The sequence below is a fragment of the Alligator mississippiensis genome, chromosome 8 (genome assembly GCF_030867095.1).
Source record: "Alligator mississippiensis isolate rAllMis1 chromosome 8, rAllMis1, whole genome shotgun sequence".
Taxonomy (NCBI): domain Eukaryota; kingdom Metazoa; phylum Chordata; order Crocodylia; family Alligatoridae; genus Alligator; species Alligator mississippiensis.
The window spans coordinates 25,596,769-25,623,869 of NC_081831.1; the positions used below are offsets into that span (position 1 = coordinate 25,596,769).

The window sequence follows — 27,101 nt, forward strand, 5'->3', positions numbered from 1 at the left end:
CAGCTTCCTGCCCCTTTCTGCTCCAGGTTTCTCTGACTCTCCTAGCTGCCTTCTGCCCCATCAGTTACTGTATCCTGTCAGCACATTCAGGGCCTGACTTGGCACCATTTAAATCCCTCCCGTCTGACCAACAACTTCAGCGGGAGCCCTTGGGAACTTGCACGCTGCCTTGCCTCCACTCGTATTTGAGGCATCAGCTGGCAAGAGAGACTCCCTCAGGTCACTTTGGATCTCATCTGCCCTGTCTTGCTGTGCCGCGGCTCAGAGGATGCCCCCTGGGATCCTCCGCTCAGGACGGCTGGTTGCTGTCAAGGCTAATAAAGCTGTCCTCCCTGCAATCAGGGAAACCCGCTCTCTGCCACCAAATCGCCCAGCAGCACTCTCTGAATGCTTACAAGTAACTCAGACCCTGCACGCGTGCGGGAACGCTGCGGCACTCGGCCAAGCTGCACGCAGATCTCATTAGTTCCGACGCCTGGCTGGGCAAAACTCTCTCCCTACAGATTTGTCCAGGCTGAGCCAGAATATGGGATTAGCTCTATAGCTCTAATCTAGGCTATTTGTTCTGTGCTGGCAGTGCAAAGGTAATACACCGTGCTAGGCAGCTGGTGTAATCCTCCAGCTAGGAGACCCCTTGGCTGGCAGGAACCTGATGTAACCAGGTCCTGGAGGTTGGGCAAGCCAGTGGTCTGTCTGGCCAGAGGCTGATGCCTACAATGACTGTCAAGGCAGGCGCTGGCTGGCACAGGTTTATGGCAGATCAGGGACAGGGCAACAAAGCGGGCTCTCAACTAGCGGAGCAGCTCCTTGGCAGCTCTTTTCAAGCTATGGCCAGTAGTTCATTGAGTCTTGAGGGGGCTACACCTCAGAAGAGCACAGGCTATTGTTTTGGCATTGGTTTTACCTAGGAAACAAAACCAAACCACCACTATTCCAAGCACATTCTCAATTATCCTAAGAAGTAAGCAGGACTAAGAACCTGATTGAGTAGGAAGAGTGGATACCACTGAAACATGCCTTTAACGTCAAAGCTCAGTTTGACCCTGTAGCAGTTAGAATACAATGCAATATCAATGTTCTCAGATTGCTTATGACTTTTGGCTACCCATGGGCTTTTAACATTCCCTCCAGCTTGTAGAAGGAGGAATCCTAATCTCCACAGATCTTACCACTTGTCCTGTGGACTCCAGTTGACTCCACTGGAGATGAAATGATGACAGTGGCTTCAGAATCAAGAACAACTTGAGTTTAGCACTTAACACTCAGGCCACATATCTACATTATATATGAAAAATACAGCATGACTCCCTCAGCAAGTTACAGTGCTTACTCTCGAAGAGCACAGAGACATTTTCAGAGTATTCACAATTAAATCTACTAAACAGTTTAAATAATTGAAAGTGGCTCCTTAAAGAAACATAGAAAAATGTGATACCAGGTGCTATCTCAAATGGTCTCAGTAATGAGGATCATAGACTGACTAGATTTCCCAACATTTAAACCCGTTAAATTCTGTATGCAGGCTATGTCTTCTGTAATGTTCTTTAGGTCAATGGTCAGTTTGGGCCTGCTAGTCTTCATAAGCAAAAGTTTTTCCTTCAGGGGAAGCTAACAAATGACATTTCCCCACACAGACCGCCAGGAAGGACTGCCCTCTTTCAAAACCTCTACCAGCTCCCACCATTCCCAGTAGAAGCGCAGCTTTGCTGCCCATAAGAAAGATGGCGGCTGTTGTGCCATCAGGTTTTACCTTTAAAACACGACAGTGGAGACAGTTTTGAAGGCTGCATCTCAGCAGATCAGCAAAAAATCAACTCTGCTATTCTGAACTCTCCCATGACGTTCTCCAAAGCAGGATTTTTTCTCTTGAACCTTGGCTGACCGAAGAGCTTTCCTCTACGGCCAGGCTGCCCAGCTGAGTGGTTGGGGACCACATGCCCCATGGGCTGCACACTACATGCCCCTCCTGCTGCACCATATGCTCAGTGCCTCCCCCTCCACTGCACTGATCCCCTCTCCCCTACCATGGACTGCCTGCCACATTGTGCCTCACAGACACCATAGACCATGGGCTCCTGTAGTACTGCAGCTGCACCACTCCACCCCAAGGTGCAAAAGGGGAAGCCAGAGGGAGAGAGTGAGCCTGGAGACCCCAACTGGTTCTGTAGCTGGAGCAATGGGGCAAGGACAGGGGGTGGGAAATGGCAGACAGGTGGAAGGCAGGACAACCCTGCTTGATGGAGCTTGATGTTTTAAATACCCAGACTGCTGCACCAGCTCTACTCATCATGGAGAGCAGGAAGGAGAGTGCAGTGGTGCAAGCAGGGGGAGGTGGGAAGTTCAAGGAGGAGAAAGCAGGAGGGAGAGGGAACAATCACCCATGTGTGCACAGAGGACAATGGGAGGGAGGAAAGAAGGGGAAGCTAAGCTGCTGCAGGCATTGCTCTGGTGAGACAAAGCATTTACAAGACCAGCATGATGAGCCAGTATTCACAAGGTGGTGGTTGCTTTAAATTTAATTTGAGACAACACACACTTGAATGCCTCATCGCACATACAGGGTTTTGGCATGGTGTCATGACAGGACAGAGCTAAGGCATCCAGACAACCTTACGTGTGCGTCTCAGTCAACCGGGTGTGCATTTGGTTTACCTTTGTGAACTCTTTACTCTTCAGGTTTTAGTGACCATATTCCAACATTTCCCCAAAATTTCTGTTGTGCAGTTTTAACATTACCTCAATTTTAACATGCTTCATTATGTCCAGACCCAGACAAAACTAGGAATTTTATCTTCACTGGAAACAAAGAACAGCATCTACAAAAGCTAGGGCACATTATTCCAAGACAGTCTTTAGCTAAAACTAGTCAAGTCTTGTGTCAATCTGTTTTGCTCCTCCCTACTGAGCAACTCTTCCTACTTGCATCATGTTCCCAAATACTTGTAAAAAGTGTGGGGGTTTTCCCAGTTGAGCTTTTTGGTCATTAACATTTCAGAGAGAGGCTGTGTTTCCCAGAACAATTGCATACTAATTCACACAAGCAGAGAACCCTGGCCACTTGCATGACCTGTATTTTGAGAGTCTTTCAGGCACCCACTCCCAGGATGCCATGACGGAGAACAATGCCTTCTTGGCAAAATGGTAGGGCAGAACGAACTCCAGCTGACTAATTTCTAGCAAGAAGCTTTTTGAGGCAGGCTGGCTATCATCAGCCCAAAGGGTTGCCATGAGACGCTTGTGGATTTTCCTTGGATTCTTCCCCTTACAAAGGTACAAATGGGTTGAGAATCTATTTCTAGACTTCCTTGCTACCACCTCTATATCTGGCCTCCTCTTTTTGTATGAGCTGGGCAGAATAGACTCACACAAACCCCAGAGGCACTCGCCCCAACTACTCAGTACATCCCAAACCCTGAAATGGAAAGAAGTTTTGACAATGTGGGGAATTTGTTTCACAGAATTTTGTGTTCTGTTCAATGTGGGGAACCATAATGCAAATAGTCCAGAGCCTCCTGGGGTGGGAATAACATGCCGGGTTAAGTGCAATGAAGAGCCAGTGACTTGAGACGCAATGTAATGACAATAAGATTTATATGCAGGGGAAGGAAGAAAAGATAAGAACCTTATTATTTCAGGGACCCAAGACTGGAAGAGGCCTCTGGGTACGCAGGCAATCGCACATCCTACAAATGCTGCACTCCAACCCCTCACATCTGACGACCACAGAGACCATTACCAACCAACCAGCACCCCGAAACAGGAGGATGAGGGCACTGCCAAGATAGAGAAGTCATCCATTAACATATGCTCAGCAGAAAACCGGAAGAGGATCTTCACCCCATCCTTACAAAGGGTCTGATCTGAAAGAAAACAATGCTTCTAAACACCCATTCTGGAGGTCAGTTTGATTTAAGTGAAAGAACAAGTCTCTCTAGCCAGGTACCTGAGAAGTTTCTAAGTACTGCAAGGAAAAGAGGAGCGTGCAGTCAAAAGTCTTTTCTTCAGCTGTGTGCCCCATGCTTCAGGGGAACAAAAAAAAAAAAAAAGACAGAAACCAAATAAAACATTCAGGAAGGAAAACAATTCCTTTCTTCACCCAGAGGTGACCAGCAGAAGCCCTGACGCACAGGAGTACTGGGCATCCCCCACACAGAAAAAGAAGACTGTGATACACCTTGTTCCTAAAGCTCTTTTTCAGTGGCTGCTGTTTATTCAACAAATGCTATAAAGCTCCGTTGGTGCTGCTTTGTCATGACAATCAAATTATTCAAAGTTTGAGGGATTCTTCCCAGGATGCAACACCCCAGGTAGTCAGAGAGCAATGCCGCAGTCAAGATTTTTAAAGGGAAGCTTTAGTTTTATGACCCAAACCAGTTTGCAAAGGTGCGCGTATGAATGAGTCCATTCTTGTGTTGTAGGGATCAGTTTGCTGATGTAAGAAGCTGTCCTTGTGACTTCTCCAAGCCCAAACCTGCAGTGGGTCAGGAACTGTATTGGGGGCTGTCTGCCCTTCAGACCTAGGTCACCACTGGTCTGAGGAAGCACATCTGGTCTAAACCAATGGTCTGAGCCAGCATGACAAGTCCTACAATTTCACTCCGAGTTTTACACCCAGCCGCAAGTAGCAGGCATGGCCCCTTTCCTGCCCACAAGCACCTTCCTCCAACGGCTTCCTGAGAGGAATGGAGCAATTGTGCAATGCTGGCGAGAGCCCCATGACGCGGTCCTCTGGGTGAGGGGTGGGTACATCCTAGAGGGAACAGTGGACAGCAGGGAGGCAGTGCAGAAGCTTTGCCCAGAGTGCTCCCACCAGCTTATTTTTAAATCATGTCCAGGTTGGCCTCAACAGCAGCATGAAGCGTATGTACTGCTCTTGGGTAGCCGGGCAGGGACTATTTATAGATGTTGCAAGACTGGCATAGCAGGTGTTCAGTGAGCCCGGACAATTGCCACCAGCAGCCAGATAAAACCTTCCACTTGCAGAAAACACTGGGACCCTCGCGGCTACAGAAAAACTGGACGCAGCCTGATAACCAACAGAAAGAGACTGACTGGGACAGCAGGCTAAACCATTCTCTGCCCAGCACAGAATTGAGTGAAATGCCAAAGGCCAAGCCCAGAACACCTCTGTGTTGACAAGGCTTGGCATGAGAAGACTATCGGGGCTGCACGCTTTGACTGGTGACACATTCAAGGACTGTGATGCATGTCCCCTTCCCACCCCAGCAAGAGCTGGGAAGACTATAGAATGAAACCATGCTGCTGGCAACCAGCTCTCAAAAACCTGCACTTGTTTAAACAAGGGCGCTTGGGACAGCAGTTGTCAATCTGGTCAGTCACGTACCAGGACCCCGACCACTCCATCAGACATCCTCTGGCATTTTTTGCAACACTGAAGATATTATTTCTACTGTAGCCAAAACCCTACTAGGCTGCCAGCCCTCTACTAGATATTTTTATCCATAACCTAGACCAGGGGTCAGCAACATTTTCCAGCAGTAGGACAGAATGACCCAGCTCAGGTCAAAGGAGGGCTGTGCTAGGACCTGGCCGCTGCCACTGCTTCTCTTTGCCACCCAGCCACAATGAGGTGCAAAGCCCCCTGCTTCCAAATGCCACCAAAGCCCCCAGCCACTGTGGCCTGGATCCAATGGCTCCATAGGTTGCCAGCCTCTAGTCTAGGCAACATCAAAATCTTTGCTAATATAAAGTTCGTATGTAACAAAGCTTGGCTGGATAGCAAATAAGGTAGGGTCGATACTTGTATGAAGTGTCTACTTAAATGGTCACAATGCACTGCAATGCGTTTAAAATACAGTCAAATGCAGGATAGCCTCTGGGAACAAAGTGAGGCAGGTGGTCCCTACAAAATGGGAGGCTACCTCGGAGATCAGCCACTTCAAGGATGCCTTATGGCAGGGATCAGCTACCTATGGCCCATGGGCAGAACTGGGCCTGACAAGCAATGGCATCAGCCTGTAGAGCTGAGATGTTTAGAGCAATTTAGCAGCAGTGGGAAACACTGCAGTCGGACAAGCGATAGGGGCCCACCCTAGTCTCAACCTAAAGGCATGTTCCCCTTTGCTCCACTGCTCTGTGTAGTCCAAGGTGCTGTCTGCTGTTGCCTCAGCCCTCCCTGCTTTCTCACACACCCCCTTACTGCTTCCATCACGGCCAAATTTGCCATTGGTAGCAGTCAGCATCAGCAGGAGCCATTGGCAGTGAGGGATAAGGGGTGGCTGCATTACGGGGGTTCAAGAACGAGAGAGCAGCCTTGGCACAGAGCAGGGAGGGCTGGGGTGAGAGCAAGCGGCTTGAATGCTACAGAGTCACAGGGCAGCAGTAGGGGAAGCAGTGACAGTGACCTGCTGCTCCTTGAAAGGCTGCTGACTCCTGTCTTAGGGTCACTGCAGATAATACCTCCAAGCCCCACTGTCAGTGCCATGCCATGCCAGTTAGGACCACAAAAACAGGGGGCAGGAACACAAGTTCAGCAATACAAGGCTTACAGAGCTCAACCTGCTCAGCCTCTTGAACAACTGAGAAGCAACTTGGTCACAGCATGCAGGTCTCACACACGAGGAGGACATGCGGGGGGGGGGTGGCTTTCTGACCTTGCTGACAAAGGCAGAACAAGCTCCAGTGGCTGGAAGCGGAAGTGAGATAAACTCAACCCTGAACTCAGATGATTTACCAGCTGTAATTAAACACCAAGCGGCTCACACTTAGGGGGTGGATTCCCCGTCACCTGGAGTCCCCCATGCAAGATTGGATGGCACTGCAATGGCAGGCTCCAATCCAGCTCTGGGGAGAAATTCTTGGCCCTGTGCAGGGGGCAGGATGCCAACTGGATGGTTCAGCTGGACACTGGAATCTGGATCTACTATCCAGCTTCTTTGTCCCCTTCTTTGTTGGCATTGAACAGAAAAGGATTGCCTGGTTTGTCCTCAACATGCTTGTAGCCATGGCAGTTATGCATCAGGATAATAATCCATGAAAGCCTGTGCTATATATATATATATATATATATATATATATATATATATATATATATATATGACATATTATAACCTGCCTGACATCCGACTCCCCAGGTACTTCTCCACTATTCATCCCCCTTCTCTCCCCCGCCACCCAGTCTGTCTCTCACCCATTGACTCCTCAACCTACATCTCCACTGACTGTCTTGCATGCAGACCAGCCCAGCCTCTGGCTTCTTTACTTTTTGTCCCATTCAGGAAGAGCACACACCAACTGCTGAAATTTCCTTAGCCTGACGAAGGGTTTTTGAACCTGAAAGCTTGCTTAAAATTTTTTTTCCAACTATTTAAGTTGGTCTAATAAAAGATATCAGATTTACCTAAAGAACCTTGTCTGCCTATGTCCTTAGACCAACACAGCTACAACCTATACCCCTGTGCTATACACACACACACACACACACACACACACACACACCCCCCCCTACTTTGGTTAGTCTATAAAGTGCAAGTCTACCCCACCTTCTACTTTACTTTAAACTAAACCTTCAACACTTTCATCCCAGCAACTCCCTGCCATGGTGAGGCCTTGGTCACTGCCAGCCCCTGGGTGCCCCCTGTTCTCTATGCCTCTATACAGGCTCCTACATCTTTGGGCTGGGCAGAGGGGTGACTGCAGGACATTCATAGATTGTTAGGGGCTGGAAGGGACCTTGTAGATCATCGGGTCCTGTTCCCCCGCATTAGGCAGGAAAAGACAACAGGGGTCAAGTGACCCCAGCAAAGCAACTGTCCAATCTCCTTTTGAAGATTTCCAGGGTAGGTGACTGCACCACCACTGGAGGGATTTTATTCCACAGTCTGGACACCCTGATTGTGCAGGAGTTTTTCCTAGAATTGAGTCTGACGTGGCTTCCAGGAGTCTGTATCCATTATTCCTGGTCTTCCCCAAGGGTGCCCTGGTGAACAGCTGTTCACGAGTTCTTGATGTACTCCACTGATGTAGTGGTAAGCTGCTACCAAATCCCCTCTCAGTCTTCTCTTCTGTTCTGTAGGCTGAAGAGCCCCAAGTCCCTAAGCTTCTCCTTGTATGGCTTGTCTTGCAAGTCCCTGATGATACAGGTGTCTCTTCTCTGGACCCTCTCAAGCTTTTCACGTCTTTGTTGAAGTGCGGTGCCTGAACTGGATGCAGTACTCCAGCTGTGGTCTCACTAGAGCAGAGTACAGTGGGAGTATCACTTCCTTAAGTTTTGCACAAGATGCAACGGTTAATGCATGCCAGCATGTTTGCTCTGCTGGCCACCGCATTACACTGATGGCTTATGTTCATGTGATGGTCAATCACTACTTCTAGCTCCCTTTCGGCCACGGCAAGTCAAATTGTCGCCACCGAGCCTGTAGGTATGTTGGGGATTGTTTGTCCCCAGATAGAGCACCTTACACTTCTGAATGTTGAATTTTATTTGGTTCTGGTCCACCCAATTCTCCAGCCTGTCCAGGTCTACCTGAATCTGCAACCTATCTTCTGGCATGACCACGCTCCCCCATAACTTGGTGTTGTCTGCAAACTTGGCCAGTGAGCTTTTCACACCCACCTCCAAATCATTAATAAAGATGCTGAAAAGCACCGGTCCAAACACGAATCCCTGAGGGACACCACTGACCACGTCTCACCAGGACGACAAAGATCTGTTCATGAGAACTCTCTGGGTCCTACCATGCAGCCAGTTTTCCACCCACTGAACTGCTGAGCAGTTAAGCCCACAATCTTCCAATTTTTCCACAAGGATATTGTGGGATACTAGATCAAAAGCCTTTTGGAAGTCTAAGTATATAACGTCGACATTTCCTCCCGTGTCCAGGTGGCGAGAGACCTGTTCGTAGAAGGAGATGAGACTGGTAAGACGAGACCTACCCACGATGAAGCCATGCTGGCTGTCGTTCAGAATCTTACCCTCAATGAGCATATCGCACATAGATTCTTTAATGAGATTTTCCAGGATTTTCCCTGGGATGGAGGTTAGACTGGCTGGCTTATAGTTGCCTGGGTCCTCTCCTCATCCCCTTCTTGAAGATGGGCACAATGTTGGCCCTCTTCCAGTCCTCAGGGATCTCCCCTGTGTGCCACGATTTCTGAAAGAGTCTTGCCAGGGGTTCTGCAATGACCTCAGCCAGCTCCATCAGCACTCTCGGGTAAAGTCCATCTGGTCCTGCTGACTTATAAATGTCTAGCTTTTCTAGTTGGTTTTGCACCAGCTCAGCATCCACAGTGGAAAGGCTATCATTCCCACCATGCCCCCTGTGATCCTTATCGCGCTTGTTTTTCCCCTTGGTCCAGTGAAATACTGGAGCAAAGTGGGCATTCAGGAGTTAATTTTTTCCCTGAGTGTCCATTACCAGCTGTCCCGAGATGTTAAGCAGGGGTCCCACATTTCCATTTGTTTTCCTTCTGCTCCCTATATACCTAAAGAAGGACTTCTTATTGTCCTCGACTCCAATGGCTAACTTAAACTCAGTCACTGCCTTAGCTTTCCTAATAATTTCCCTAAAAGTGCGGACCACTGTTGTACAGGAGGACTGTCCCTAGCTTCTCCTGTGTGTACGCCCCTTTTTTTCTTTTTCAAGAGGACCACAATGTCCTTATTGAGCCAGGAGGGCTTGCCAGCCCTTCTGCTACCTTTCCTCTTCATGGGAACAGTTTTCTTTTGTGCTTCGAGGATAGTGTCCTTGAGGAACGACCACTCTTCGTGCACCCCATTTGCCTTCCACCCCTGGTTCCGCATCGCCTCCCCTACTAATGCCCTGAACCTGTTGAATTCAGCATTTTTGAAGTCCAGGAGTTCAATCCTGCTAGTTGATGTGTTGTCCTCGTAGCGGACAGTGAACTTGATGAGATCATGGTAACTGTCGCCCAGGCTACCCTCTGTGTTCAAGCCTGTGCCATGCAGGAGGTTAGGCTAGATTGGTGGTGTTACTCAACAGGGCTCCCAGCTGAATCCAGACCACAGGGCTCTTCATGGGCCATACTGGGACCTGACAGAAGCATGGGAGTTAAAAAGGCAACCATTGCTTCCCCCCTGCCACGTACACATATTCCCAAAGGGATTCTGTAGTTCTGCCAGGGTAGACAGCAGGTCAAGCCTCACTCACCTCACCCCCACATTTCCAGCACTCTCTAGGAATCTCATGGGATGGATTTAAGGTCTCTGTACACTAGATCCAGCCGACAGGCCATTGCTTTGATACCCCTAGGATTAGGCAAGTCCATGATCCCTCTCAGCCTTAAGGTCAACAAACATCAGACATTAACCCTTCCCCCAGCCCCAAGATTTCAAATGAAAATGCTCTCCTCCACCTCCTCCCTTACACTGGCTTTAATGGTAACATGCGCGCCGTCACTGCTTCTCCACACCAGAAACAGCTGCATTTGCAGTGCATCATGAATGGTACGCACAGGCTTTTAGGAAATTTAAAAACCCTTCAGGAAGAAAGGCACTTCATAATGATACTCCTACCAGACTATGGATGCTGGGAAGCTCACTCTCATTCACACAAAAATTCAAACATACACCTATTTTCGAACACTAAGATGACCTGACACCAGTTGCATCCACTCTGTCATTTTTACATTAGGACAAAAGCAGCAGCAAACATTATTTGACTCTAGATCACTTTTACTCATAAGCAATTGTAAAAAAACTGTTCCTGATCTTTAGTCAAAAATAAAACCCAGACACTAAAACACCCACCACCTCAGAACAATGTCTTAAGCTTAACAAAAAAAGTGTACATGAGTGAAGGGAGACAGATGATCTGACAAAACACCATGAATCCTAGAGTTCCCAAAGCACTTTCCTTTCAGAGCAGCCAACAGTGGGGTGCAGCTGCTATGTTAGCATGGCATCTTGTTCTTTGCATGCCCCTTTACAGCCACACTAACATTTATCTGAACACAGTCAGAGCAACAGTGGGAATGAACACCATTGCACATTTGTGGCCAAGCTAATCTGCCAGGGTAAACAGGGACTTTTCCATTTGTTTCAAGAGAGTTATGCCAATTTATACTTGCCAAGACTCTGGCCCACTGCACCATAAATGCATTACTTGACCATCTAGCCCATGATACTAAGTGCACGCATAACTGGTGGGACATTTAAGGTTTCTGTTTGTAGACTAGGTGTTCAAGGTCATAACCTTGATGTCACAGGACTGCAGGTCTTGCACTCACCCCTTGACCTTCTTTCTATGGGACGCTGGGCTGGTGTCTGCTACTCTGCACTAGGAAACCCATGAAAAAGGGGCATGAAGGGATAGGGAAACACACTGGCCCACAAACTGGTCTGCCTCAGTGCAAACAGGCTGGATGAGGCAAAGAGCAAGTAGCAACCATATATTTCTTTTGATTTAAGAAACAGAAGCCAAAGCTGACTTCTAGTCCACCACAAACCACCACCTGTGACAGCTGCAGGCTCCAGAGACAAATTTGGAAGCCTTTACCTTCCCAGGAACAGGGGACTGACCAGGAGCCTGAACGGATATCCACTGCAGAGACACAAAGCTTGTCTGTAAGGATCTAGCATGGATGTCCTGAATGGTGCAGAACTCCAGATTCCTTCGCAACGTTAGCTAACTACATCCCATGGGTCAGGAGCCTTGTCACCCCTGCTGTGGCCTACAGCATGCTACAGGGTGTGGGATGGCAACCTATGGCTTGCAGGCTGGATCAAATCAAAGGGATTGTAGCCCGCCCACTGGCCAGGACAGCAATAGTGATTTGGCACTGGGGAAAACGTGTTGGCAACATTCGGTGATGTAGGAATTCATGGGATAGGGCAGCATGTGGCAGGACACAGCAGCAGGGATCAGGTAGCAGGCAGCCCACTCTAAACAATTCAGCTGCTGTTGCTCAAAATTTGCTGACCTCTGCTGTGATGTTTCAGGTCTGGGACTTGCAGCCATGATTCTGGGGATTCCTTGAATTAATGGCTGCCTGAACGCACATGTGACTGGATTACAAGACAATAGGGGCCCTTTCCAGTTCAGTGCTCCAGGCATTTCATTGGTAATAATAAGAGGCCCAGCAGACAGTCTAAGGAACCAGAGACACAGCTAACTGGGGTGTGGGCTTTCTCAACCCCTGATGCTATGCAGAACCAGGTCCTCCCTAAATCAGACCCTCATACTACAGGATCTGCTGTTGCAATGGGTGCAATTTAGTGTGCAGATGCTCTCTATCAGTTTAAACGTGGCTAATGAGGGGCAATCTAAACAGATGAAAGATAAGTTCACCTGCAGGGCAGGGATTCACTCACAAGGTTGCTCCAGTTTTAACGAAACTGGCACAACACCAGGCTGCTAGATAAATCAAGGCACCCATCTGTTAGGATGATACTAATTGCGCTCTGGATTTCTATGCTGAACTGCTACAGGGTTATACACATTCACAAGAGGTAGACAGCTAAATCTGAAATCAGAAGGCTCCACTGCACAATGCAAAAGCAAAGGGTTACAACCCTGGTGGCTCCAAGACCTAGACAGCGGTGTTACTCTCACTGCTTTAAGGAATCTTAAGGTCAGGTGAAAGCAACTTCCTTAAGTACCATCAATAAGCCAAGTTTGCTTGGCAAAAACAAACTGGGGGTTGTTCTCAGCGGTCACCCCTCAGCTCTTGAACTCCTTGAGGCCCATCAGATCACGAGCCTGGACATCTTTCGGAAGCACTGCAAGGCCTTCCTATTTGGGCAGTTATTCGGCAAACCAAGATAGGCCAGGATATTGTTTGGGAGGTTTCTGCTTTAGGTTTTCTCCTGCTTTAGAAAACAGGAAAATGCTTACAAGTTATTCTGTTCTTCTGTAAGCTGCCCCAAGCCTCTGTCAGGAATGGTGGCAGGTAAATCAAATAAAAAATGAATACTTCCACAATTTTACAAACTTCTCTTCCTCATTGATAAGCAGATGAAGGGGGATATTGATTAACATGTGCAGGGGTTTTTTTTGTTCTTCTCAAATTTAACCTGCCTGCTCCTCCTCCCCCACCACAAGGATGCCTTCTGCAGGGATTCAGTTTTCCTTTTTCAGAGTTGGAACAAATTTTAGAAGTAGAATCCACATCAGATAACAACCAGAACAAGAAGTTCCAGGATAGATGCTTTCCGAGACAATTGCCGAGGGGAGACGTGGGGTTGTAATGGGCAGAGAGACGTAATCTTAAGATACAGATGTCACCATTGCAAATCGTCCTGCATTTTCTCCAGTTTCATTAGAGAACATGGAGAGAAGCCCTAATGGAATATTTCCAAGGGAAGCAATGCTGTAATGTGTCATGATTGCCAGGCGTCTAGGAGAGCAGAGAATGAGAGGCCCGATTAGATATTCCATTTGGTGACAAGGACACAGGGGGAGGGGAAGACAGAGACACCTTTCCTACATGAGGAAGATGGTACAAGTGGTCTGTGTCTGTAAGAGACCCAGACAGCTGAGAGATCAGTCAGGATGATCCATCCACAACTCTATCCATAGCTGAAGCAGATTCACCTGGGGCCTGTGCTCCTAAGGAACTAAGCCCTGAGACTGGAGATGAAAAGCATAACCCAGCCTGACCCCTGGTTGGCCTCAGCACTCTTTCTAGCAGGCTCTGATGTGGGGACAGCTCCTTCTGCGGGGCAGGATTCTTGCTCTTCTGGCACAGGCTAGCCTGAAGCTAGGAAGCCCCTGCAGCTCAAGGGAGGGGACAAGCAAGGATAGGGCATTCTTACTCCGTAAAACCAGGGCACGGTGTCTCAGAGGTTGGGAGCCTGGTCCTGGAGCTAGGGGACCACAGATGTTTCCTATGCAGGAGGTAGGAGCCTAGCATGGCACCGTGACAGTGGGAGCTCAGACTGGGTCACGCATGAAGCTCCCCATGGGCTGATGGGAAAACAGACCACAAGAGGAAAGCTCTGTCAGTGTTCAGGAACAGGTCCCAGGTGGGTGATAGCAGGTGCTGAGCTTCCCACAACCCAGCAAGGGCCACAATGAGGCTTCCGTGCAAAGCCACAGACCCAGGTACATCATCCCATTGGCCCAAGCTTCCTGCAGAGAGAATGGTTCCAGTGGGGGAAAGGGGGCCTGCTGGCTAGAGTACTAGCTCAAGACTTAGGAGAGCCATGGTCAAGACCCTTCCTTGCCACACACCCCTTGTGCAACCTTGGGTAAGTCCTGTTGATTCTCTGTGCTCCAGTCCCCCGCTGTTAAACAGGAATCACAGGGGTCCTCTGGCCTCCTGCCAAGAATCCCAAGGTAGAGCTTGTCTCTGCAGAAGTCAGTGCTCTCTCAGAGCATGGAACAAAGTCTCACGGGATCCAAGAACCTCCGAGTGCCGGACAAGAGCCTTCGGCTGCACATCGCTAACTGAGGCAGTAGAGAAAACCTGCATATGATTTCTCTTCCTTGAATGGACAGAGACTCAGCCATGAGAGGTGCCAGCCACATCATTCTCTCCCCAGGGTGAGGAGCTCAGTATGCAGCCTTAAGGAGAACAGCCTGGAGGGATAGCGAGAATGGTTCTTCTCCAGCTTGGGAGCAAAGCATGTGAAGAGAGAATGGAAGTTCCCATCCTTCTCTGAGCGACACGAAAAGGGGTAAGAGACTGAGGGTGAGGCAAGAACCCCACAGCAAAGCAGCCCTGGGCCAAGGGATCTACTCAGTCCTGAAGAAGAATCCCGTGATGATGGCAGAAGGCAGGCCAGCTCCGGCAGCTCAGGTAGGAAGCTCCTCCGTTTTATCGGCTGACTTCTAACAGGCATTGGGGGCCATTCCAGAAGCCCCTTCCCCCACGATTCGCTTTATCTAGCATCCCAGAGACTGAGGAACAGCTCACATCTATAAATCAGGACATTTCCCAAGTCACCTGTGTTTTAAGGTCAGCCCTTTGTCCAACTGCTCCTCACGCTGCAAAGCGAAAAACTCCTGTTTGCTCTCATCGTCAGAGCCCCGGCACAGAGCACTCCAGGCAAGCTCACCCCGGCACACTCCTGAGCCCAGCCTACATCTGCTCTCTTTGCAAGCCAGTCCTGGCTCACCAAGGGAGGGAATCCTGGCAGGCGGCAGGGCTCTGGCTGCGGTAGCCATTGCCTCAGCCCATGGAAAACTGCTGAGGGAGGCACCTTAGGTGAAGCCGAGCAAGCAAACAAGCAGGCAGGAGGAGGAGACTAGGCAAGCAGCTGCGGCATTCCCATACACACGCTCCCAAAGCAGCCTGGGAGGGGACAGGCCAACAGCAGGTCCCCTCCCATCAGCAGCTTGGCCACTTGACTTTGCAGCCACACAGTGCAATGATGAGAAGGAAGGCAAACACACCCGGGCCTCCTCTTTCATTCTCTCTTCCAGGAGGCTGTCGGCTCAAGTGGGCTCTTGAGTTTCATTTCAGCCGCAAAGGAAAGCAACTCCTGTCCCCAGATGACTGAGCACAAGTGCTGAGGGGACATGGAGGGGATCTCTGCAGCCCTAGGGAGAAGGCAGAAGACCTTGCCTTTGAAGGCAGGCACTCTGGGAAGCCCTTGACAAGGCGAAAGAGAGAGAGAGGAGAGAGAGAGGGAAGATCCTCCTGCCACCAAGACAGCGCTGCTGACAAGTCGCAAGAGGGGAAACAAAAGGCAGGAGAAAGGAGGAGACAAAGAGGTGGAATAAAGGCTGAAAGTAGGCTCCTGCCACAGTCCCTGGCTCTGTTGCCTGCACCGGTGGTTGTAAAAATACCTTGGAAAGGTAGGAAACTCCTCCTGCCCTTTTTAAAAAAAGGCTCTGACTTTGCAAAGGGGCTCAGGGATTTCACAACCTGCTTCTCGTGGATGATGGGTTTCCAAATATTGAAGAGGGGGTGGTCCCCCCTGGATTGCAATGGGATGATTAGTATTATCAATATTACCCCAGCCCCTCAGGGCTCTGGCATGGACCAAGGCCCCAGGGTGCAGGGGCTGTATAAAAACAGAACAGAATGACAGCTCCTTCCCACAGAGATGGTGCATACACGCCTTGCCAGCTGGGTCCACAAGACCTATCTGGGAGGGTTCTAGCTGGGCTGCTGGGACCGCATGGGATGACTTCTGTACAGTAGTCACAGCACATTCGATGCTATTCTGGTCTTCCTGAATAAGCCAAGTAACATGGCCACATGCCAGCATTAGCAAGGGGGGGGGGAAAATCAAACGTAAGTAAGACGATCCCACCCCCAACTTACAATCAGGCAATGCCCAGGACACCAGATCTCCCCTGAGGTTTCAACAGTCACCTTGAGGCCAGAGGGAATGTTTCGGCCTCCCCAAAGCTACCAGTAGCTAAAGTCATGATTATCTGAACAGCCAGATGTCCAACACACAGAGCCACGGGGCAGGGAAGAGCAGACAAGGGGTGTCCAACTCGCTCAGTACAGAGAGCTACGTTGTACAGTTAATTATGCCCCAGGCTCAGATTAGACACAGCAGAGCTCTCCCATGGTTAGCAGCAAAAACCTGCAAAGAGCCCAAGGCAGACAGTGACTGCACAGTAGACGTTAAACTTACAGCCATGATTTTTACACACATCCTCACCCATGACAAAAGCAATAGTTTTACCAGGGAAATGACATGATGGGGCTGCCTGGAGGGGACTGAGCCAAAGCTCCAGGATGTTCCTTCCCGCTTCCTGGCCCTATGACAGCAAACACTAAAGTCCAGAGCTGTTTGTGCCCTTGGCATGTACAGCAACCCAATCTGCACATAGCACTGCTATAACCAACTCCATATCTAGTGTGAAACCTTGCACCTACATTCCATCAAACCTGGCTCTTCAGACATCGGACTTGTCTCACCCTTGACATACGCAAGACTCATTCACACACCCATGGCACATATCCATGGCCCTCTACCCAGGATTTCTTGAGCATATATTGACAACATTTTGGTAGCAGAACACTGGCTACCGTGGTTCCCCTGATTTACCTGTGGCAGGTTAGGGTGTTATGTCCGTGTCATGTCAGGGTTGAGGATAGTCTTAGGTAGAGTTTAGTTTATGGTTTATATAGGATAGTTTGGATAGGGCTGATCCTGCCTCAGGCAGGTGGCTGGGCAAGATGACCTCTGGAGGTCCCTTCCAGCCTAATTTTTCTATGCATGTGATGGCCACTGCAGGAAGAGAACTCTGACCAGGTCACACAGGAAAGATTTTTCACAAGCTCTAGGCTAGAAGCTCCAGGCCCTACCTTGCCATCACTTTGTACACATGGACAGCTGCTGTGCTGAATCTCTGGGGGAGCCTAGGGGGCAAAAGCAGATAGAGCAAACCCAGTTATATGAGGTTTGAAGTAGGGGTGCACTGATAGAGATTTTTTTGGGCTGATACTGATGACCGATTTTTAAGGAGCTGCATTGACCAATACCGATCCGATTCCGATATGCAGCCAGTAAGCTTGGAGACCAGCGTTGGGCCTGTAAGTCTGGTGTGGGGGAGGGGGTGTGGGGGAGGCCGATCAAGGACCCGGTGGTAAGGGAAGGAGTGGGGCTGGGGCAGGCACTGCTTAGCCAGTGTGGGCAGGATGCAGGAGAGAGCTGTGAGTGGCTCGTCCAGAGGGCATGGGGGGGTGGCTTCCACCCTGCGTGCACCTTGGGAGGGCATATGGGGGGGGGGGGGGCATGTATCCCCGGTTCTGCATGGGGTGAGGGTGGGCTGCTGCTGTGGGCTTGGGCCAAGGTGGCACTGGGCTTGGGGTGGGTGGTGGCAGCACTGGGGAAGGGGGGGGCTGCAGCCACCCCAAAATTTGCCATAGCCCCCCCCCCACCCGTAGTCCTCCTCCCAGTACTGCCACCGCATGCTCCAAGCACAGCCTGACTCAGCCCTCACTGGGAAGAGCGTGGTGCAAGCCCCAGCCCCAGCCCGCAGTGGCAGATCTGGGGGCACACACCCTCCATGCTCTCCCAGGGTGTGCGCAGGGCGGGAGCCACCCCCACTGTGCCCCCCAGACACACCACTCATGGCTCTGTCCTGTGCCATGCCCTGCCCCACCCTGGCTGAGCAGCACCTGCCCAAGCCCCACTCCCTCCGTCACTACAGAGGCCTCAATCTGCCCCACCCCATGCCCCTTCCCTGCCTTCCCCCAACACCAGACTTACCAGCCAGATGCTTGTTGTTCCCTGTGTTGGTGCTGATCCAATATGCGACCAATGTATCCGTGCACCTCTAGTTTGAAAGGATGGAGAGGTGAGGTAGAACCGATCAAGATGTGTCTGCTGCTGTATATGTGGAGAACAGCAAACAGTCCCTGCATTTAAGAAAGGAAGAGAACGCAAGGAGCCTACATCATCCAAGAGGGGAATTAGAGTGTGGCTTGCCCAGTCCAGTGAAACGAAGGTGGGAAACAAGGTGGTTTCTAACCTTCAGAGCAGTGCGGTCTGGGGTAGCAGGGACACACACACACGGCTATTAGTCAGATGGAGCTTGTTCCCTCTCCAGAAGGGAGGGCAAGCTCTCACTCTCATCAAGTACTGCCTCCCATGTCAGCAGATTATGAGCGCCTCTCTGGACATGCACACAGCTCCCAGGCTGAAGGCAGAGAACACAGTAGAGCAGGGGTATCAAACTCAACCAGACCTGTGAACCAGATGATTTTTGTGGGGCCAGACACAGCAAAGGCAGGTCAGCTGGCCTGTGGGGCTGCCCCAGGGGCCAGAAATTTGGCAGTGGCAGCATTAATTGCCATGGCCCCAGGAACTACGGCAGTTGCCAATCTTCCCACCACCAACCTTCCAGTCCCATGGGCAGCCCTGAGGCCAGATGATATAGCTCCGCACTGGGATCCAGCCAAGGGAAATTTAGCAGAAGGATGAACAGTGGCAGCATTAATTGCCCTAGCTCTAGGAGCCATGACCATTTATGCTGCCACCACTCAGTTTCTGGCTCTATGGGGAGCCCCCTGAGCCAAATGACATGGCTCTGCAGGCTGGATCCAGGCCATTTGCCAGATCTTTGACATCCCTGCACTAAATGATCTAAGCATGTGATGAAGCATGTTCTCTGAGCTAGGGAAACTCGTCACTTCCCATGCAGACAAAATATGAGCAAAACATGCTCTTGGATGTAAGGAGAGCAGCGGACATGATATACCTTAACTTTAGCAAGGCTTTTGATACAATCTATCTCAATATTCTTACAGGCAAGCTAAGGAAGTACAGGTTGGATGAATGGACCATAAGGTGGATAGAAAACTGACTGAATTGTCGGGCTCAACAGGTAGTGATCAATGGCTCAATGTCTAGTTATCAGCTGATGTCAAATGGAGTACCCTGGGGGTTGGACCTAGGGCTGGTTTTGTTCAATATCTCCATCAATGATCTGGAAGATGGGATGGGGCGCACCCTCAGCAAATTCACGGATAACAGCAAGCTGGAGGGAATATTAGATATGCTGGAGGGTAGGGCTAGGATTCAGCAACAGTGATGCACTGGAGGACTGGACCAAAAGAAATCTCATGAGGTTCAACAAGGACAAGTGCAAAGTCCTGCACTTAGGACAGAACAATCCCATGCACCAGTACAGGCTGGGGGCTGACTGGCTGGGCAGTGGATCTGCGGAAAAAGACCTGAGGGTTACAGTAGACAATAAGGTGGATATGAGTCAACAGTGTGCCCTTGTTGAGAAGAAGGCTAATGACATACTGGGCTGTATTAATAGGAGTTGCCAGTAGATCTAGGGAAGTGATTCTTCCTCTCTATTCAGCGCTGGTGAGGCCACATGTGGAGAACTGTGTCCAGTTTTGGGCCCCCCCACTACAGAAAGGTTGTGGACAAGTTGGAGAGAGTCCAGCAGAGGGCAACAAAAATGGTTAGGGGACTGGGGCACATGACTTGTGAGGAGAGGTTGAAGGAACTGAGCTTATTTCATCTAGAGAACAGAAGACTGAGAAGGGATTTAATAGTAACCTTCAACCACCTGAAGGGTAGTTCCAAAGAGGATGGAGCTAAACTCCAGTGGTTCAGTGGTGGCAGATGGCAGAACAATCAGCAAAGATCTTAAGTTGCAGTGAGGGCAGTTTAGGTTAGATGAGGAAGAACTTTCTCACTAGGAGGGTAGTAAAGCAGTGGAACAGGTAACCCAGAGAAGTGGTAGAATCTTCAAAGCCTTGGCTGGGAAGATCTAGTTGGGGATGATCCAGCTTTGATCGGGGGTTGAACTAGATGACTGCCTGAGGTCCCTTCCAACCCTAATTTTCTATGCTCCCCTGGACTGAGCAGCAAGGCGACAAGCTAATAAAGATCATAAAATAATCACTTCATAAACATTAGGTGGGAAGCAGCAATCCCCGGCAGCTAACATGGGTGTGTTGAGAACCAATCCTGCCAAACTAACCTGATTCCTTCTTGGACAAGGGGCCTGGTTTGGTGGATAAGAGGAAAGCAGTGGACACAGGCCCATACATTGTCTTCATAATCCAGTTGGAGAAAAATGGGCTAGCTAAAGTTCGCATTAGGTGGATACTTAATTGGTTGAATAAATGCAAGCAAAGATTAAACCTGGATCAATATCAGACTGGCAGGAGGTCTCAGGTGGCAGTCTCCCACGGGTCTTCTCTGGGTCCAGGGCTATTTAACATTGTGATTAATGCAGTAGCTCCCAATCTTTCTTAGATCCTAGGCCCCCCTCAAAAAAATGCCAGTTCTTAACTTCTACTTGTGTCTTTACTATGGAAAATAGTAGAGCAATTCTTCGGTGGCAAAGAACTCAGAAAGACCACAACAGGGCGGGATGTTTTTGACACCATGGATTCCTGTCAGAAATCTCTGGTTTGATCATGTGACTCACGTGTAGAGTGTTTGCACACGTAACAGTACTAATATTGTGCAGCACCCTGCAACACCCTTAAAAGGATCTTGTAGCACCCCAGGATGCTGGACACCTGGGTTGAGAATCGCTGTATTTATGATTTGGACTAGCGCAAAAGCCCATAAAAAAAAATGACGGGCCTAAATAGGTTACTTGTTATAGGGTATCACATTTCTATTATCCACTGTGTCATCACCAACTTGAGCTGTTCTGCCTGGACTTCTTCTATACAATGGGTATCCATCAACATTTCCAAGCGTCTCCTCTCTAAATTCCTTTGAATATTTCTTCAGACATTGATGATTTTCCATGCATGGTGCATTTGGATTCAATCCTCCATATGGTCCATGAATCATACAACTTCTCACAATGATCTTTGCTCAAAAGACAATGCACTGTTGTACGATCAAAAGTTTTTTTTTTTAAAGTTCTGGTAATACTTGTTCTGATTTGTCATCAAATCCTGCAAATACTCTGGAAACAGTCTTCTTGGAGGCAGAATCACTTTACCCTTATGACAAAAACTCCAGAATTGGCCATCCGACAGTCTTTCAGCTTGAAAGTTTAAAGTGTTACAAAACTGGCACACCACACTCACCAATCCACAGCTACATTCCTCAATCTCACCTTCTATTGTTGTCTACTCTTTGTTTCGCTTTGTCTTAGTCTTGCCATTCCTTCTGCATTCAATTGCTGTCTATTCTCTACTTCACCTTGGTAAGGGTGTTACGGGTTAAAGTAAGGGTGTTAAGGGACAATTTTTGCTCGGATACTGAGAGTACACCATAACCAATTGAAATCAATCACTAAGTCTAGAAAAGCGAGCTCAAATATGTTTTTTTCAGTGTGACAGACAAAAAAACAAAGACACAAATGAAGCAAATTATTATAGAGGACGGCAAGGTAGAAAGAATACACTGATCAAACTTAAAAAAAGACAAAACAGGGAGGGGTTTTAAGCAAACACTTGAGAGGATAAAATAGAAATCCAAAGGATTTTTATCCAAAGGATTCTCCAGGTTTGATGTACTGGAGAACTGGGCTGGCCCACAAAACAAAATTCAACAAAGACCAGTGTAAGGTCCTAGACTAAGGATGGGCAATTATTTTGACTGGAGGTCCACTTAATGAGTTTTAGTGTCCTCTCGAGAGCCACACTTCTCTCTCAGAACCTGCTTGGCGCTGTAGCATGCCCCAATCCCCACCCTGACCTGGAACCTGCTGTTTATGTCACCACCCACCCAGCATGGCAAAAGCAGCCCCCGGCAGGCACCGGCATCAGCTGCGGATGTGGCCAGCAGGTTCCAGGTGGGGATCAGGGCATTTGCCCAGAGCCACAGATGATGCCACTGCGTTAGTGCTAGGTGGAAGCAGCCCCACCTGTTCACCTGCCCAGTGCAGCAGAAACAGCCACATCTACCCAGTGGGGCTGGAACCAGAATCACTGGCCACTTGCAGGCTGGATCCCATGAGTTCATGGCCACCCGTCCACAGGCCGGATACAATCAACTGGAGGGTCAGATCTGGCCGGTAGGCCATATTTTGCCCACCCCTGTCCTAGACCTAGGAAAGAAACTACCACACCCATACAGAACATGGTATAACTGGCTCAGCAGTAGTATTGTTTAGAATGATCTGGGATGAGGGTGGACCACAAACTCTACATGAGTCCTCTATGGGATTATCTTGCAAGGAAAGTGAATACAATACAACACAACATTAACAGAAGTAGCATATGCAAGACCTGGAAGGTGACAGTACCATTCTCTCTAGTCTTGGCAAGGCCTCAGCTAGAGGACTGTGTCTAGTTTCAAGCACCACCTTATAAGAAAGGGAGAGAAACTGGAGAGGATCCAGAGGTGAGTGACAAGGATGATACAAGGGCTGGCCACATGAAGAAAGGTGGAGAGAACCAGGTGTGGCTGTCTAAAGAGGAGACTGAGAGGAAATGTGACAGCAGTTTTCAAATAGTTGAAATTGTTCCCCCCTTGCCTTGGAAGACAGGACAAGAGGCAATGGTTTTAGATGATAGCAAAACTGATTGAGATTTAACCCCAGAAAAAGTTTCCTATGTGTAAGAAGTGGGGGAGGTATTCAGGGAAGCTGTGGAATCTCCTTCCCTAGAGGTTTCCAAGCAGAGGCTGGATGGGCATCTGTCTGAGACTGTTCAGGAAGCGCAAGTCCACACAGGGGGTTGAACTAGCCAACCCAAGAAGTTCCCTTCCACTTTAAGGTTCCATGATTTCAGGTGCGATCAATGCCCAAACAGAAGGTCCTATAAGAAAAGCCCTTCAATACTATTTACATAATCACATCGTACTACACCTTCACCTTCCAGGACAAAGTACCAGGCAAACAGGTCAGTGACTCCCCCGGGGAGCTAGGAACAGTTGAGCAAGAGTAAGACTCACTTGTTCATGGCCTGGGCATGACCATACCTAAATCTGTCCCATGTTGTCTGCTGCTATGGGAAAGGAATGCCATCTGCCTGGGCTAAGACAGGGGCACTGCAGATAAGGAAGCCTTACTATGGCCTAGTAGAAGATAGCTAAAGATTGTTTTGAGACTCCTGTTTTGAGACTGTTTAAGACTCCTACAAGATCATACCCTAAGCTGCACAGAACTGGGACTCCAACAGCTGAACCTGACTAGGCTGCATGGTGCCCAGAAAACTGCCTCATACTCTGGAGAGGGGAATGCATCCTAACACTAAGAACAGCCCAGAACCAGGGCAGGCCAAAACAAGAGAAGGTATAGGACAGAGAAAGGGGCAAAAGGAGATTCCTGTGGCATTATTTCCTGAAATCCCCACCACAGCAAAGCCACTGCCACTCGCACAACTGTGGCACCTGAGCTAATTCCAGGCCATGGGGTCCCATTTATGCTCTGGGCCCCTCACATCACCCTTCAGAAGGGCCACTCCACCTTACTGCTCTAAAGGGGAGAAGACCCCTAAGGGTGATTCCAGCACATGGCAAGGCATCCTGAGAAGTGCTACATGGTGCAGAGACCATCTGAATGCACAAGGTGCAACCAGAGATGTCGGCAGAGAACAAGGTGGAACGAGGAGGCAGAAAGTTGAGTAACAGTGGCATCAGGCTAATCCAGCCCCTTGGAAATCCCGGTTCCTAAAGAGCCCTTCTCACTGCAGTCTGTACAGCTACCTGCAACACAGTGCAGTGCAAACCCAGGCCTGTGGTCATGTGACTCTCCATTTAAACTAGTGATGTCTCAGCCACAGGGGGGTCACAGGTCATCACTCCTTGACACCTACAGGAGCGATGCCACAGGTAGGATTTGCATTGAGCCTTGCAGCTAGAGTGCCTTATCATTGCTTCCATGGCCCTTACCGCTACCCCCAATGCTGCCAGAACTAACACTAGCCTGAGCTGTGCACCACACAGAATTTCACAACACCTCCTAACCCCAGCCCCACTTCCTTATCCTCCCCCGACTCCTGCTCACTCCCAGGGGCCAGATGTCACTGATACCAGTTCTTTCTCCAAAGACTTCTGGATGGGACTTGCTGTTGCCACTTATTCGACAGCCCAAAAGGGCTGCTGAGAACAACTTGGGGGGTAGGGGTTGGAGAAGGCCTCCATCCACAATCTCATAGGGCCAGGACAGTTCCCCCAGTAGACAAGGTGCCAGAACAAAAGCTTTTGCAGTCTCTTCCCACCTTGCCCCAACTGCCTGCGCTGGTCCTGGAGCTAGTTCCCCAGAGTGTCGAGCTCTCGGTTTCTCTTGGTTTGGGACAGGCTGCCCACGCCCCACAGACAGACAAAGACAGTGACTGAACTGAGAATGTAAACCCCCAAGCGGGGCTTGGACTAAGAGACTGCATTTGGGTTAAGGGAGCGTAAAGAGTGGGTGCACAAGGGTGCAGGGGAGTGGGTGCATTTATTGTAACAGGAGCACAGGCGTCTTAATGCGGTTTAAGATGTGTGATGGGAAGTTTATAATAGATAGATAGATAGATAGATAGATAGATAGATAGATAGATAGATAGATAGATAGATAGATAGATAGATAGATAGATAGATAGATAGAAACAAAAACCCCAGCATTGGAACCATGTGGACTCTGGTGTGCTCTGCTCTCTCTGGCAGGCCTGGAGCAGCCAGCCAGGAAGAAACTACAGGTTGGAAACTACAAGAAACCCCTGGCATGCTCCTGTCCTGAATGCAAGCCAGCAGGACCTCGTTGCTCACAGACAAGGGCTCCGTTGGGCACACCATGAAGGTTCAGCTGCTGTCCTGTTTGGTTCCAGCCTAGGGAACTGGAACCCTAGGAGGCTGAGAGGCTGCTGGATAGTCAAGCACTTATAGTTTCATAGTTGGTAGGGTTGGAAGGGACTTGAGGAGATCATCTAGTCCGACCCCCTGCCATGGCAGGAAAGAGTACTGGGGTCAAACGACCCTGGCCAGATGTTCGTCCAGCTTTTTTTTTTTTTTTTTAAAGACCCCCAGGGTAGGAGCCAGCACCACTTCTTTTGGAAGTTGGTTCCAGGTCCTAGCCACCCTGACAGTGAAACAGCGCCTCCTAATGTCTAGCCTGAAACTACCCCCCGCTAGCTTGTGTTCGTTGTTTCTTGTAACTCCTGTGAGTGCTTGGGGGAAACAGGGACTCTCCCAATGCCTGCTGGTCCCCCTTGACTAGTTTGTAGACTGCCACTAGATCCCCCCTCAGCCTTCTCTTTTGGAGGCTGAACAGGTTCAGGTCCCTCAGCCTCTCCTCGTAGGGCCTGCCCTGCTGACCCCTGATCATGTGCCTGGCCCTCCTTTGGACCCCCTCCATATTGGCCACATCCCTCCTGAAGTGCGGCGTCCACAACTGGACACAGTACTCCAACTGCGGCCTGACCAGTGTTGCATAGAGGGGGAGGATCACCTCCTTGGACCTGCTTGAGATGCATCTGTAGATGCACGACAAGGTATGGTTGGCCTTCCTGACCGTATCCCCACTTTGTCAGCCCATGTTCATTGTGGCATCAATGATGACTCCAAGATCCTTTTCTGTCTCGACACTGATGAGAAGGGAGTTCCCAAGCCTGTAGGTGTGCCACTGGTTCTTCCTCCCCAGGTACATTACCCTGCACTTGTCAGTGTTGAACCCCATCCTGTTCTCATTGGCCCACCCCTGTAACCTGTCTAGATCCGCTTGCAGCCTGTTCCTTCCTACTAGCGTATGCACTTCACCCCACATCTTAGTGTCATCTGCGAATTTGAACAGGGTGCTTTCTACCCCCTCGCCCAAGTCACGGATGAAGATGTTGAACAGTGCGGGCCTGAGGACCGAGCCCTGGGGAACCCCACTGCCCACATCCCTCCAGGTCGAATAAGACCCATCCACCACCACCCTCTGGGTGCGGCCCTCTAGCCAGTTAGTGACCCATCTGACTGTGTAGGCATCAACACCGCTGTCTCCTAGTTTCTTACTGAGAATGCGGTGAGAGACCGTGTCGAAGGCCTTCCTGAAGTCTAGAAAGACTATATCCACTGCGACACCTGCATCCAAGGACTTGGTGACCTGGTCATAGAAGGCCACCAGGTTGGTTTGACAAGACCTGCCCCTAATGAACCCATGCTGGTTGCCCCTGAGCATAACCTCCCCTGCTGGCCCTTCCTGGACACGTGCCAGAATAATTCTTTCGAAAAGCTTCCCCAGGACTGAGGTAAGACTCACGGGCCTATAGTTTCCTGGGTCCTCCTTCCTCCCTTTTTTGAAGATGGGGACCACGTTGGCCCTTTTCCAGTCCTCCGGCACATCGCCCAAGCGCCATGAGTGCTCGTAGAGCTGTGCCAGAGGTCCTGCAATGACCCCTGCTAATTCCTTCAGCACTCTGGGGTGGAGATCATCAGGACCTGCAGATTTAAATACATCTAGCCACTCCAGAAGTTCCCTGACAAGGTCCTCGTTAACCCTAGGCCTGGGTGTGCCATGTTCTTCTTTGGCAAGTAGTTTGGAGCAGGGGCATATAACTAGTAAGGTTTGCACCCTGGGCCAGCAATCTCCTTTGCTGTCCTGTTTCAAGTGGAAGCCAAGGACCCTGCTTGGGGCAATGCTGGGACACTGCAGACACTAGCACTCGGCATGGAGTGGGGCAGTTAAGCCTGAGCTACTAGTAATGTGTGCACAACAAGGCAGATGGGTTTGGGGTGGAGACTATTTTAGCACCTACACAGATTGGATCTCCCTGCCCTGTTCTGAGGGCTGTGGTCTCTCACTCCCCTACTGTGGCTGCTGCCACTGTTACCACTGATGGAGTTGGAGGGGAGAGAAGTATTGCTGCAG

General features: G+C 49.7%; 1 protein-coding gene across 11 annotated transcripts in view; it reads right to left on the reverse strand.

Annotated features, from left to right (window-relative positions):
• The window catches only part of WIZ (WIZ zinc finger), a 117,913-nt gene that overhangs the window by 67,469 nt on the left and 23,343 nt on the right, over positions 1-27,101 (reverse strand). Inside the window, exon 1 of one of the 11 annotated variants that reach the window (XM_059732460.1) lies at positions 13,736-13,826. The exons of the other annotated variants lie outside the window; for them this stretch is intronic. The gene's annotated coding sequence lies outside the window, so the exon portion shown is untranslated. Of the gene's footprint in view, positions 1-13,735; positions 13,827-27,101 lie in introns of those variants that run through there. 11 annotated transcript variants of the gene reach the window in all.